This window comes from Crocuta crocuta, unplaced genomic scaffold (genome assembly GCF_008692635.1).
Source record: "Crocuta crocuta isolate KB4526 unplaced genomic scaffold, BGI_CrCroc_1.0 scaffold97, whole genome shotgun sequence".
Classification (NCBI taxonomy): domain Eukaryota; kingdom Metazoa; phylum Chordata; class Mammalia; order Carnivora; family Hyaenidae; genus Crocuta; species Crocuta crocuta.
This window is the reverse complement of record NW_027531999.1, coordinates 8,694,963-8,710,360: the sequence shown is the minus strand read 5'-3', so window position 1 is coordinate 8,710,360 and position 15,398 is coordinate 8,694,963. Positions and strand designations below refer to the sequence as shown.

Here is a 15,398-nt window from a genome sequence, read left to right as displayed (position 1 = left end):
GAGAGGACACCGGTAAGGGCCAAAGAAGGAGGGAGGTGGCCGGTCTTCAGCTCCTGAGCAGCTTCGGCCTTCGGTTCCCGTAGTGCTGACTATTCGGAGCTTTAGGACAGAACGCGAGACGTCAACTCGCTGCTCCGCGGACCAGACTGCGTTCTGAGGTGAGCTGAGAGGCCCCTCCCTGTGACACTGCGTCAGTGCTGGTGACGTCACGCTTACTTGACGTCAGTAGTTCTTGGTCTTAACATCTGGCTTGGGCTCGCCTGGGCCTGAGGGCGGGGCGCGAAGATGAAGCTACTGGCTGGAACTGTGCTTCTCACAAGGAGTCAGTTCTCATACCTTTTAAACCAACGCAAGTAAGTGGCTTATAGTACCTGATACTGATAAAGGTTTGTATCTTATCTCCATGTTTGATTTTCACCCAGTCACAAACTTTGCCTTAATTTGCCCCTGTATCCTGCGTAAAGCGTCTCAGGTTCGCGCTAGGGGACCAGCTTCTAAGCCGAGCTCTTCATCTTGCCCATACTACCCAAACTACGTTAGGCTTCCTTTTAAAATGACTCCCAAGATCTTGGGGGGGAGGGGGGGAGGGGCATAGAGGAGGACACTTATGGGGATGAGCACTGAGTGTTATGTGGAAACTAATTTGACAATAAACTATTTGTAAAAAAAATAAAATAAAATGACTCCCAAGAACGATAAATTAATGAAATTTCGTTTGACGGTTCTGAATTGATGCCCTGTGTCATTCAGATTCATCACAGATTCCTTGAAGTTTAAGAAACACCGTAAACCCAGGGGCACCTGGGTGGCTTAGTCAGTTGGACATCCCACTTGGGCTCAGGTCATGATCTCCCAGTTTGTGGGTTCAAGCCCCTCGTCAGACTCTGTGCTGACAACTCAGAGCCTGGAGCCTGCTTTGGATTCTCTCTCTCTCTCAGAAATAAATAAACGTTAAAAAAAAGAAGCACCATAAACCCAGCTCATAGGTATGTCCACTGCTTTGAAATTCTGCCCACTACTTACTCAGTTTTTTCCTTTCTCCTTCCTTGTACATGATTATTTTACACTAGTCAACACTATTTAATCACATGAATTCATATGCTTCTTTGCCCTAAGTGGTGAACTCCCCAAGTCAGAATCTAGAGTTCACTCACCTTTATAATCATTTCATAATGGATAGTACAGTGATATTTGTCAAAATGAGGGAATTGTCTGTTTTCTTTTTTTTTTTGGTCAAACTAAATCTGTTTTGCCATCACCACCTTTTCATGCAAATCCAACCATTTAGTTTTAATGCATATATAGTGCACCTGTTACCTACTCTCAAGAATATAATTGGATATGATCAACCATGTTAGCTGTGATATAAGGCAGAACTTTATGTGTTATAAAGGTTAAAAAGGAGGCAGCAATCATATCTTTTTGGAAGAATAAGGGAGACTTCTAGAAGGAGAATGTGATGGTTCTTGATGAATGAGTAGAAAGTAGTAATCAAAAAGAGTGTAGTACTATCACCAAAGCCAACAGACAGTGAAAGAGGGTCATGAAGGTTGTAAGCATACCGAAGTAATATAAGAATTCCTAAGATAATAAAGGTGACATCATAACTCAGTGGGGAAAGGAAAACTTAATTAATAGTGAAGGAGACATGTTTGTGGCGGGAAAAAAAAAATCTCCTGTGTCCTGCAACACAAAATAACTGGGACACCTGGGTGGCTCTGTCGGTTAAGCATCTGACTTCAGCTGAGGTCATGATCGCATGGTTCGTGGGTTAAAGCCCCACATTGCTTTTTGCTGTCGGTGCCGAACCCCCTTTGGATCCTCTGTCTCCCTTGCTTTCTGCTCCTCTCCCCCACACGCTCTTTCAAACATTTAAAAATAACTACAGAGACAGCTGGTGGGTCAGTCGGTTGAGCGTCCCACTCTTGGTTTCCACTCAGGTCATGATCTCACAGTTTGAGCCCTACACTGGGCTCCACACTGGTGGTACAGAGCCTGCTTTGTATTCTCTCTGCCTCCTCTCTCTCTCTCTCTCTCTCTCTCTCTCTCTCTCGTGCTCTCTCTCTCAAAATAAATAAACTTAAAAAAAATAACTACATGTGTAAAAAACAAAACCATAAACAAACCAGAAAACAAATGCAAGTGAAAATGTAATTGATCTGGGGATAGGATAGAGCCTTTTAATTATAAAAGACTTGGAGGAAATTACAAAGGAAGGGATTGACTTGACTATAAAATGTTAAGAAAACACCATGCCAACATTGTGACATATGTTAGACAAAAATTTAATTTGCTCAACATTTTAAGATGTAGTAATCATAGAAAATGCAGTTTGAACTATTCTATTTTTCACCTCTCAGGTTTTTTTGAAAAAAATTCTTAAGTACTGACAGTCATGCAGTGAGTTTGTTTTTCTACTTTGCAGATGGGAATGTAACTTGGTATGACCTTCTGGAAAACATTTGGCAATATACAGTAAGGTTAAATGAGAATATATGTACAGTGTCTAGAACAATATCTAAGATAAGTACATGCTTAATAAGTATTAATAATGTCTGTCATTTTTACTATTGTTATCAGTAGAATCATCATATCTTTTAATCAGCAAAGCACCTAGTATAATACGTTGAACTTGGTGAATATTTGCTAAATTTTTGATTGGCTAATTCTCCTTGTCTCATAAGAATTTTATAGGAAAAGATAGTGTCATGTCAGCCTGTTAAAACATTAAAATTATAAAGCAGGAAGTTACCTTGAATGATCTTATGATTCAGCCTATAAACAGGATACTTTATACAGTAGCAATAAATGTTTGTTGATGATGTTAGCTATCCTTTGCTACATATCAAATAACCCCAAAACTACACCCCTGGGGTACTGGGCTGGCTAAGTTGGTAGAGCATGTGACTTTTGATGTTGGGGTGGTGAGTTCAAGCCCTACATTGGAGTAGAGTTTACTTTTTTAAAAAAGTATTTGGGGTGCCTGGCCGGCTCAGTCAGTAGAGCATGCACCTCTTCATCTCAGGGTTGTGAGTTTAAGCCTTCCATCGGGCATAGACATTAAGAGAAAAAAAACCGAGGAGTGCCTGGGTGGCTGGGCAGTTGGTTGGGCATGTGGCTCATGATTTTGGCTCAGGTGATGGTCTCATGGTTTGTGGGTTTGAGCCCTGCACCATGCTCCACATAGAGCCTGCTTGGGATTCTCTCTCTCCCTCTCCTTCCTGCCCCCTCTCTCTCCCTCTCCCTCTCTCTCTCAAAATAAATAAACTTAAAAATAATAAACCCAAAATTCGTGGCTTAAAACAATAAAAGTCCTGTTATCATCTCTCACAGTCTCTGAGTCAGGAACTCAGGAAGGGTTCAGTTGGATACTTGTTTCAGTCTCAGAAGGCTGAAGTCAGATGTTGTTGGCTAGGGCTGTGGTCATCGGAAGACTTATTTGGAGCTGGAGAATCCACTTCCAAGATGATTCTCTCACATGTCTGACAAGTTGGCTTGATCTGTTGGCCACAGGGGCTTTTCCACAGGACAGCCCAAGTATCCTCACAGTGTGGCACCTGGCTTATTGTGGAGGAAGTGATGATCTGAAAGACCAAAGCAGGACCTGCAGTGCCTTTTATGACATAGCCTTGGAACTTACACATCACATTGGCCTTATTCAGAGCCAGCCTTGATTGAATTTGGGCAGGAAAGTAATTAAGTGCATGAATGCTAGGAAGCAGGGATTGGTAGAGGCTATCCCAGAGGCTGACTCCCACAGATGAGGGTCATATTTTCAGCTGGAGAATTGTCTATCTTCTTAAAAACATCTAAAGATGGTAGCCCTTAAGTACATCTTTATCATATTGCTCAAGAAGTTGTTTCTTAATTTCAGCCATGATCTCTCCTATTAAGTCTACAAAAACAGTTCTGTTCATGACTATTGATTTGATACTGCTCTTTACAGCTTCTTGAAACTTTCTCTAGTGACAGTGCCAGTGACCAAACCATTTTAGCGATAACAACCCCTTTTGGGGACAAAAGAACATTAAGAACAGGCAAGGTGATGATTCATTCATTTAGTCAAGCATCCATTTTTGTCATTGATTTGATACAGTGGACTATATTTATGTGTGGCTGATGGACACATAAAGTAATGCATACAGGGTTGCCTGGGTGGCTCAGTCAGTTACGCATCCAAATCTTGATTTCAGCTCAGGTCATGATCTCAGGGTTTGTGAGATTGAGCCCTGAAGCAGGCTCTGCACTAATAGCATGGAGCTTGCTTGGGATTCTCTCTCTCTCTCTATCTCTGCCTCTCCCTCTCTCATGTTCAGGTTCTTTCTTTCAAAATAAATAAACAAGTAAATAAATAAATAACATACATTAAAAAAATAAAGTAACATATACCAAAAATAATTTTGCAACTTAATGATCATACCAGTTAATTATCACTCAAATTTTATATCATTTGGACTCACTTCACTTTTGCTGTTTTATTTTATTGATATAATATTGGCATAATAATAAAACTCATTGATTTAGCACTTACTGTGTGCCAGATGTTTTACATCTCACTAAGATTCCAACAAACTTTCCAAGGTGTAGTTATCACCTTTTTATTGTGGAGGAATTAAGTAATGTGTCCCAAGTACACACAGTCAGTAAGTACGTGGCAAGGCTGAAATGCAAACCAAAATCTATGTCTCTTTCTTCTTCAAGCATGGCTGCTGTTAGTGAATTATCCCCATACATATAGGCCTCCCACTTGAGAGGTAATAGACTTCTACATTGTTATTCAGGCATTTTCAGATGGTTTCTGTAGGTGTCTCTCTTACTATATTGACAATATGGTTGAAAGATATGATTGCAGGGGTCCCTGGGTGACTCACTTGGTTAAGCATCTGACTCTTGATTTCCACTCAGGTATAATCTTGTGATTCATGTGTTCAAGCCCTGCCTCAGGCTCTGTGTTGATGGCATGAGCCTGTTTAGGACTCTCTCTCCCTCTCTCTCTGCCCCTCCCCTGCTCACCCGCATGTGTGTGCCCACGTGCGTGCACTCCCTCTCTCTCTCTCTCAAAAATAAGTAAACATTTGTTTTAAAGGGAAAAAAGATATGATTTCAGTGAGAAGTCTTTTTTGGCTTACCAAGAGGAACCAGATATTTTATATGGAACAACCTCTTTAATTTTCTTTTCAGATTATTTACTAAAAAATTCCAGACAGTTAGCAATACGTCATATAGCTCTTTAGCACCTAACTTTCAACTAAATTACCTTCCTGTTGCATGTAAAAAAAAGTCTGACCAGGGACGCCTGCCTGGCTCAGTCGGTAGAGCATGTGACTGACTCATGGTCTTGGGTCATGAGTTAAAGCCCCATGTTGGTTGTAGAGTATACTTAAAAAAAAAAAAACTGGTTTGTTTTTTACACTTAATTAACTCTTCCCATTTTGTTTTCTTTACACATCTAAATATAATGTGATTTTGAAATCAAGATTAGGAGATTATACTGGATGATGAGTTGAGGAAACTAATCCAAGCTTAAAGAGAGAAAGAATAGTTTAGGTCTGTTCCCTAAATAACCGTTGATTAGTATTAGTATAGAGCTGCATTGTCCAATATTTGTAGCCACTAGCAATATGTGGCTGTTTACAGTTAAATGAATTAAAACTAAATAAAATTTGAGATTTGGTTCTTCATTTGCACTAACCACGTTTCAAATGCTCAGTAACAACCGTGGCTAGTGACTTACCCTAATGGGTGATGCTGATGCCAACATCTCTATTATTACAAAAAGTTCTATGGGACAATGCTAGAAAGAAACAATATCCTAAGAGAAAGAATTTCACAGCTAAAACAAAATTAGCCAAAATGAACAGCAAAGTCTATTATTATTTTAATCCTATTTCATACTTTTCTTCTTGACAATACTCACATTTACACTTTCTCTTCATAAGTTTTACATGTATATCTAAGTAAGCAATAATTACAATTAAACATATCGAATACTTCATAAATTCCAGGAACTGTGCTAAGTTCTTTACATGAATTAAGTCATTTTTAATCCTTACAAAAATACTCTGTTTGTTGTGGAAAATTTGGAAACTATTTTAAAAAAGAGAAAACCAAGCCTAATCCCCAAACCCGGAGATAATCACGGTTGACATTTCTCGTGGATGCGGAGTGTGCTGCCCAGACCCCAAGCTATGGCTGCCAGGGCAGTTGGCTGCTGCTGGCTCACAGTTGTTTCTCTCCAAAATTGCCTTCTGTGAAGGAAACTGCCTCATCCTGGCTTATCGTCTCTCCCTGGGGGCCACTCAAATCCAGTGACTGGTCAGTTGTGAGGTACAAGGCTGAGTCCCTCAACTGTAACAATCTGGGGCATTCAGCTTTGGAATTCCCCATGGGACGAACTGGTTAAAGCCCCTGCAGCACGTGCCCTGCACCTCACTTCCCTCTGCCCCATCCCTGCAGCTCACCTCCTTGTGCCCTGTCCTGCCTCCTGGGAGGGGCTGTTCCTGAAAGCACTCTTGAGTAAAGCACCTGCATGCAAATCCCTGCCTCAGTCTGTTTCCTAGAAAACCCAACCAAGTCAGTATTTTTGTAATGTGAGTTTCCGGGTGTACGTTTTTAAAAATCTGTCTAAACTTTTTTCATCCCAACAAATTTGGTGTTTTCTTACTGATTGTTTTATATGTTCATTTATTGATTGATAACATTTCCATGAATAATTTTGCATGCCCCTAAGTGTGTTTCTGTACCACAATTTTTAAAATTTTTAAAAATGTTTTTATTTATTTTGAGAGAGAGTAAGAGCATGAGCAGGAGAGGATCAGAGAGAGAGGGAGACACAGAATCCGAAGACATGCTCCAGGCTCTGTCAGCACAGAGCCCAACACAGGGCTCGAACCCACGAACCATGAGATGATGACCTGAGCTGAAGTCGGACGCTTAAGTGACTGAGTCACCCAGGCGCCCCGTACCACAATTTTTAACAGCCACCTGGGATTCATGTGGCACATCATACTCCATTAATCTTGATTCTCAGATATTTCTGTATTTCCTGGTTTTCACTGTGGTGGACCCTAGAACTCAACAGACCAACATCCATTCCCAGGTTTCCTCTTGCTTGTCTTCCTATAGGATAGGAAAACCAAATATTCCCAAATGTTTTGTTTTCTTCATCTTACTGAAGATTACTGAGGTTGAGGGAGAAGTTCCAGGAAAGGGAGGCATACGTGTATTGCCTTCCAAATAAAATGAGACAGTCAAAACTGGTATTTCTTGCCTAGTCTTTCTGCTTTGTGAGCAGGGACAAGTCTAGAGCTGTAGCAGCCATCTTTTATCCCTAAAGGAAAAGTCAAGCAAATTCAAGGCTTTTGAAATGAAAATTGAGCATTTAAACCAATGCCAGCAATGACCTATCTCTGGATTTCTTGTTATGATGAGAAAGAAATTTTTTTAACCTACTTGTTTTTGGATTTTCTGTTATTTACAGCTAAAATCATTTATAAATGTCACTGTTCCTAGAATGCTTGGGTGGCTCAGTTAGTTAAGTGTCTGACTCTTGGTTTCAGCTCAGCTCATGATCCCAACCAGGGTCATGGGATTGAGCCCCATGTGGGGCTCTGTGCTCGGTGTGGATGGAATCTGCTTAAGATTCTCTCCCTCTCCCTCTCTCTCTCTCTCTCTCTCTTTCTTTCTCTTTCCTTCTCTCCCTCTGCTTCTCTCCTCTGCTCACATGCTCTCTCTGTCTACAAATTTGTTTTTAAAAAGTCCCTGTTCCTTGACATATGTGATTAAAGGTAATGCAGTGACAAACATTGTATGGAAATACTTGAATAGCAACAACTTAACATAAAAATCAGGGAGGAAGAGATTTAGGAGCCTGCATTTACAACATTTCTTCTTCTTGACCATATGCAGCTCTGTTGTTAACCTTCCCACTTTCTTTTTCTTTTGGAGACCAGAAAAATAGCATATGTAAGTCTTCCTAAATTGTTCCAAAAGACAGTAGTAGTTGGAAGAGAAAATAGGCCTTTTATATACATCAGAAACTTATCTCTTCAAATAGGATATTTTAGCAAGTGCACCATGCCATGGTATTCATATCCACTAATACAGATTCAGCCAGGCTTTTTGGAGCAAGTTACTGTGTGAACTGGGGTGCATTTTAGACTAAGTCAAGAATTAACTCTCCATATATCTGACTGGAAATTATTAATATCTCCAGAGTTAGGATATTTTATTCTCTCAGAATAAACATGGAGAATCAAAGAAGCTGAACTGAACTGCCATTTGAAGTAAAAAGAGCAGTGTTAAATTGCAAAGTAGGTAATGAAATTGTATTTGAGTTTGATTCCAGCATTCTAGTGGCAGGTACTGACAGTGCAAAACTCACCAGTGAATCTGGTGAGTCCACCTCCGTGACTGCCACTTACTCACCCAGTCTCGAGACCGCTTCTAATTCTGCAGCCCCAGAAGCCTCAGGTTGGCTGGTTCTGGTTCAAAGTAAAGGCATGGGGATGCTTTTTGATGGCATAGTGAACAGAGTATCTAGGACCTGATATGTCTCAAGTTAGAAATGCTCTGGCTTATTCTTACTAGCATCTTTGCGATGAAAGATAGCTCCAGATATGGCCAGACTGCTTGCCAGCTGCTCCAGACTACACTGCCATTCATGAGCACAGACTAAAACTGAACTGGCAGAAGGATAAAGTGAAAAAAGCCGCCTAAGGAAATCGTATATCTGATAAGAGCTTAATATCCAGATTATATAAAGAACTCCTATAGCATAGCAACAGAAAATATATACCCCAATTTTATTTTTTCCTTTTTTATTTAAAAAATTTTTTAATGTTTATTTATTTTGTGTGTGTGTGAGAGAGAGGGAGAGAGAGACAGAGAGAGAAAGAGAAAGAGCGAGCCAGCAGGGGAGGGGTAGAGAGAGATGGAGACACAGAATCTGAATCTGAAGCAGGCTCTGGGCTCTGAGCTGCCTGCACAGAGCTCAACACGGGGCTCAAACCCACAAACCATGAGATCATGACCTGAGCCAAAGTCAGAAACTTAACCAACTGAGCCACCCAGTCGCCCCTTTACTTTTTTTAAAATTTTAGGTCTCTTTCATGCCCATTATGGGGCTTGAACTCATGATCCTGAGATCAAGAGTTGCATGCTCTACAGACTGAGCCAGCCAAGCACCCCCATATATCCCAATTTTAAAATGGGCAAAGAAGATGTACAAATGGTCAACAAGCATATGAAACGATGCTTGACATCACATCATTAATCATTAGGGAAGTGCAAATCAGAACCACAATGAAATGTTACCTCACACTCATTAGGATAGCTATGATCAAAAAACCAGAAAATAATAAGTGTAAACAGGATGTGGAGAAATTGGAACCCTTTTGCACTATTGGTAAGAATGTATAGTAGTACAGCCGCTATGGAATACAGTGTGGTGGTTCCTCAAAAAGTTAAAAGTTAGAGGGGCACCTGGGTGGCCCAGTCGGTTAAGCGTCCAACTTTGGCTCAGGTCATGATCTCTTGGTTCACGAGTTCGAGCCCTGCATCGGGTTCCGTGCTGANCTCTCTCTCTCTCTCTCTCTCACACACACACACACACACACACACACACACACAAAATAAACATTAAAAAAAAATTTAAATGGGGCGCCTGGGTGGCTCAGTCGGTTAAGTGTCCAACTTCGGCTCAGGTATGATCTCACGGTTCGTGGGTTCGAGCCCCGTGTCGGGCTCTGTGCTGACAGCCAGCTCAGAGCCTGGAGCCTGTTTCAGATTCTTTATCTCCCTCTCTCTCTGACCCTCCCCAGCTGTCCCCACGCTGTCTCTCTCTCTCTCTCAAAAATTAAAAAAAAAAAACATTAAAAAATGTTAAAAAAATTTTAAGTTAAAAATTAGAATTACCGTGTGACCCAGCAATCCCACTTCTGGGTGTATATCCAAAAGAATTGAAAGCAAGATCTTGAAGAGATATTTACATACTCATGTTTATAACAGCACTATTCACAATAGCCAAGAGGGAGCAACCCAAATGCCCATAAACAGAGGAATGGATAAACAAAATGTGGCACAGACATACAATGGAATATTATTCAGCCTTACAAAGGAAGGAAGGAAATCCTGTCACATGCTACAGCATGGATTTTGAGGACATGATGCTAGGTGAAATGAGCTAGTCACAAAAAAATTAAATACCATATGATTCCATTTACATGAGATATCAAGAATAGTTAAATTTGTAGAGACAGAGAGTAGAATGGTGGTTGCCAGGGAGAGGAGGGGAGAGGGAAAGGGAATGAGGGATTACTATTTAAGAAGTGTAGGCTTTCAGTTTTGCCAAAATGAAAATGTTCTGGAGATCGCTGCACAACAGTGTGAATATACTTAGCCCTGGGGGTGGGGGAGTGGGGGCAGGGAGCTTGGGCGAGGAAGGTGAGGTGAGGATCATAAGTGGCCCACAACACTTACAATGTTTACTACCTGGGCCCATTAACAGAAGTTTACTAACCCCACAAACTGGATTATTCATGGCTCATTTCATAGTTTTTGTATTTTGTTGGTGTATTAGGTGCAAGAAGTAGGAACCACTCACGCCATTTTCAGCCAAAAGGGATTTAATACAGGGAATCAGGAGTGTAGCAAGCCATTGGCAAGGGAGGTGGTTGGGTCGCTTACGGGGTCTCCAGGAGTGACTCCTAGGACAAGAATACCTCTGCCGTCATGAGAAAGGCGGCAGTCAGTGGACTCCAGTGGTGCCGTAGAGTTCAAAGTCCTGCCACTGTAGCTGTGATCCAAGGATCAGGAAACACTGCTTCCCCTGTGACGACCTCTCGGCACCCACGGGGTTGGTACCTAGACACTGCAGTAGCGCTGCAGAAAAGCCCTGGGGGTCCGCAGGTGAAACAGTCAGGTGTCCTGTTGCAGCAGAAACAAAGTGAATGACTCCAGCCCCAGATCCACCTTCCACGTGCTTCTCATTGGCAAGAGCAGAACCCTAACTGCAGGGAGATGGGGGGAGATGTGGGTTTTCCTTCTTCAGCCCCCGCAGGATCAGGAAGCACACTCGGGGTTTGGAGTGGATGCTGAGAGCCAGTTGAGAGCACCCACCACACTTGTGCCTTTAGGCTCTTTCCAACCCTTCTCGTATTTGGCCAACTCCTTATTCTTTTATCTGAGAAACCTTCTCTGATGCTCCCTTCCCTACCTCCACCCTTACCAGATAGGATACCCTTTTGTGAGCTCCCATAGCTCTAAGCTCTGGCCCTGCCATGTGTGCATCACTCCACATTGTAACAGCCTGGTTCCTTCCTCCACTAGATTGCAAGCTCCTTGAAAACACAAACTCAGTCGTATTCGTTATCGTGTAGGCATTTGGTGTATATTTGTTGAGAATAACAGTTACTGTATTATACCATCTCAAATAGCATCTCTTCTCCTGTTTTTGTCATTCCCTACTCTTGTGAGCTGATACCTGTATACAATGAATGCTCCATAAATGTTAACTTCCTGGTTTTCATTTAGGCGGAGCAAAGAAATATTCCACCAATGCTCTATATGTGTGTGTTCTAATTTGACTCTGTGTACTTAGATAGGTTCGTAAATACTATGGAGCAGCTAATGGTTGAACAGTTTCAACATATGTGTACATGTACATACGCTCAAGTGAGTATGTATATGGTCCCCACGACTATTCTATTAGGTAGACACTAATAGTGTCCACTTTTTTTATTCCCATTTTATAGATGAAGAAACTGGGGCTTAGACAAGGTAAGTATGTTATCTACAGTTACAACCAAGTGACAGAATTGGGACTCACATCAGGGTCTAATACCAAAATATGTAGTCTTAGCCACAATGATGATGATGATGATTGTGATAACGATGACAGCTGGTGGTTCCAGACATTGTGCTAGGCATTTTACATGTGTTTTCTTTTCTTTTTTTTTTTTAATGTTTTATTTATTTCTAGGAGAGAGAGAGAGACAGCGTGAGCAGAGGGAGGGTCAGAGAGAGAGGGAGTCACAGACTGAAACAGGCTCCAGGCTCTGAGCTGGCAGTCAGCACAGAGCCCGACGCGGGGCTCGAACCCACGAACCTCGAGATCATGACCTAAGCGAAAGTCGGACGCTCAACCGACTAAGCCACCCAGGCGCCCCTTACATGTGTTTTCTTAAGCAGTATATTTCCTTGCATAGAACTGATGCTTAGTGGTTGTTACATATGGTATGGTAGATGAACCCCTTGATATCTGTGGGCTCTGCTGCTGATTCACTGTGTGACTTCAGGCAAACTACTAACCCTTTTGAGCTCCAGTTTTTTCTGCAAATCAGTTAATGATTTTTAAAATATTTCTAGTTCTAAAATTCCATAACTCTGTGAAGCAATTCTACTTTGTTTTCCATTCCATAATTTTTACTTCTTAGCCTCTGAATTCTAAGTTCCTATAGGATCTCAGTTTTATTTCATTGTTTGTTCATGGTACCTCACCTGGTACTCAGCACAGTATATAACAGTCTCATAGGGGTATAGATGGAGATTTACATAAATGTAATGTAAATTTATAAATGTAAATTTATGTAAATCTCCATCTATACAAATCAATTTATATAAATTGAGATCTGTCCAAGAGGAAATATCCATCTTGTCTTGTCATATGTTACCTCCCTTTGGAGATGACATTCAAGTGTAACTTAGGGCTACTTCAGAGATATCAGCACTCAGCACTCTTGGAAGCTGTTCTGTAATCGGAGATAAGATTCTTATCCTTAATGAAAGTTGTGGTCACTGTCTAAGCATCTACTTTTGTGACCGAATAAAGAATGGTTTCTTTTATGAAATTGTGCTGGGTGCACGCAAAAGGGTTCTTGGTCTGTGGATAATGCCAGATATAGTAGGGAGTTTTCTACAGAGAACCTGTTTTTATTCTTCTCCCTATGTCTTACAGTACAATCAGAAACTCGCAAATCATTCAGTAGCTTTTCTGAATCTTTGAGAAATTATTTATTAGAGAATGAGTTTAAAAAGAACTGGAATTCTCCCCCAAACCAATGAATGGCTTATGCACAATGCAAAATGATTGAGACTTTGACTTTACATTTGTATTTCAGACAGCCTTAAGAAAAATAGTACCTTAAATACAGATCAAATGAGAGAGTTAAGCCAAAATGCATGTGAACACTGAAAGAAAATAAGTAACTTTTAAAATAGCTATTTCTAGCTGCTATTTCGCATACTAGGGGAATGGCAAAATTCACCTCTAGGGGAAAGAAAGCTTTTGTTTGAAAAGGAAAAAAAGAAGTTGGCATTTTGGGGTAGTTAGTCTGTATTGGTGGGAAGGTTTGACAATGAAAATTACATTGCTAAGCATCATAGAATGTCAGAGATTGGACTTAAAGAACTTAGAAGAGAGATGAGAATGAAATCTAAGCAAAATGGCAGCAGGCCCCAAGAAGAAATTACAGTGAGAAATTCCCTATGTTGAAAATGGCCAGAGAACTTTTAGGTACTTATATTTCTTGTCTTGTGCTGTATTATACTACCTCCTTTCTTATCCCTGGACTTTCATTAAAAGTCCATTATAAGCAGCCACTTATAGGGGTGCCTGAGTGGCTCATTCGGCATCTGACTTCAGCTCAGGTTATGATCTCACAGTTTGTGAGTATGAGCCCCACTTCAGGTGAGCCCCGCTTCCCTCTCCTCTCATCTCCTACTCCCTCTCTCTTTCTCTCTCTCTCTCTCTCTTTCTCTCTCTCTCTGTCCCTTATGGGATTCTCTGTCTCTGCCCTCGCACACTTGCCGCCTCTTTTTCTCTTTCAAAAATAATACTAATAAATAACCACATATATAATGGTGCTTGGGGAATAAATGAAGAGGGGACACTGGTCACAGGTAGGATAAAGCAGAGCACAGGGAAGACAGAAACCACAAGGCAGACAAAAGCAGGAAGTTAGAATAAGACACAATTGAGAATTCTTTCTTAACTTTGGAGAATATGCCTGTGTATTAATAGATTGGATGAATTTAGAAGCCTGGGGCGCTTGAGGTCATTCCAGATGACACATGAAGGGTTAAAGGCTGATCCAAAGCAGCAGGAAAACTCTCAAACTCTGCAGGGTCAGCGCCGTGGGGCCACATACTCTTGGTTCACTTTTCTTCCAGGACGCAAATACAGAGAATCCGTAGAGAAAATTGGAGACCAACGTTAAGAACCATTCATTTGACTGGAGAAACTACATATTTAAAAACAACAGCAACAAGCAGAATTCTCTAACCAGTTCATATGTGGATCTGTGCATTTCTTAGTAACTGTCACCATGGTAGCAAGGCAGTTTGACAAGGGCACCTTCTTAGCACAGTACATACGAAGGGGAACGATAACAGATAATCGTGTCCTGTCTTGTGTCTTCTTTATTTAGTTGTGCTCATCCTGTATTCCTGACTATGAGCCTCTGACACTTCTCTCCCTAATAGCATCAAGCACAATGCTAGGAATATATTAGGCACTCAAACATTACACTGATTGGCTGAATTAAATAAATGGTGTTTCTGCTGTGTCTTCCTTTCCAATTTATAGGGAATGTGAGCCGGCAGAAATTTGATTTTAAAAATGGTTCCTTCATTTGTCTGGGGGATCAGAACTAGGCCATTTTCCTGATTGGGCTGGCCCAACGTGGACTTCAGGTTGAGGGGGTGAAGGGACAGTGATTAGGTACTCTGAGATACTGTATTATTGAAGACTAGCACGTGAGTGGTAAGTAGAAAAGTGTAGGTAGAAAAGTGAGGCTATTCAAGTCCCAGAAGCTTTGTGTAAGGACTTGCATGTGGCCCTTGTTTCCCGGGTACAAACACAACTTTGGCAGCAGTTCCTGGAGTGTTTAATATTAGGCCTGGGTTAAAGCCCCGAGGACAGGGAGTTCCACCGATTCTGGCTTCAAACTGATAAAGCTTTTTAAGCCTCTAACCCCACTTTATACACAATTCACACTCAGCCTAGGAAGTCCCTTGAATTAATGATAATCTTTAATAGAGCCCTTTCCCTAATACATTTTCACATTTCATTTTAATTGTCATCTATAAAATTGCTCTACATTTTAGATACTTCCATTTCTGTTTTTTAACACTTTGTTATTTCACATTTTCTTTTAAAGCGTTTAAATGTAGACACACCTCCCTATTTTAATAGCCAGCATGCCCATGTTTGCTACTTTAAAATCTGAGTTCCCGGGATGCCTGGCAGGCTCAGTTAGTTAAGTGTCTGACTTCAGCTCAGGTATTGTGGGTTTGAGACTTGTGTCAGGCTTGCTGACAGCTCAGAGCCTGGAGCCTGCTTCAGATTCTGTGTCTCCCTCTCTCTCTGGCCCTCCCCCACTCATGCTCTGTCTCTCTCT

General features: G+C 41.2%; 1 protein-coding gene across 3 annotated transcripts in view; it reads left to right on the top strand.

The window, feature by feature from the left end:
• The first annotated feature begins 72 nt into the window (after positions 1-72).
• The window catches only part of XPOT (exportin for tRNA), a 161,151-nt gene continuing 145,825 nt past the window's right edge, over positions 73-15,398 (top strand). For all 3 annotated transcript variants that reach the window (XM_077775250.1, XM_077775249.1, XM_077775248.1), the window contains exon 1: positions 73-158. The gene's annotated coding sequence lies outside the window, so the exon portion shown is untranslated. The remainder of the gene's footprint in view (positions 159-15,398) is intronic.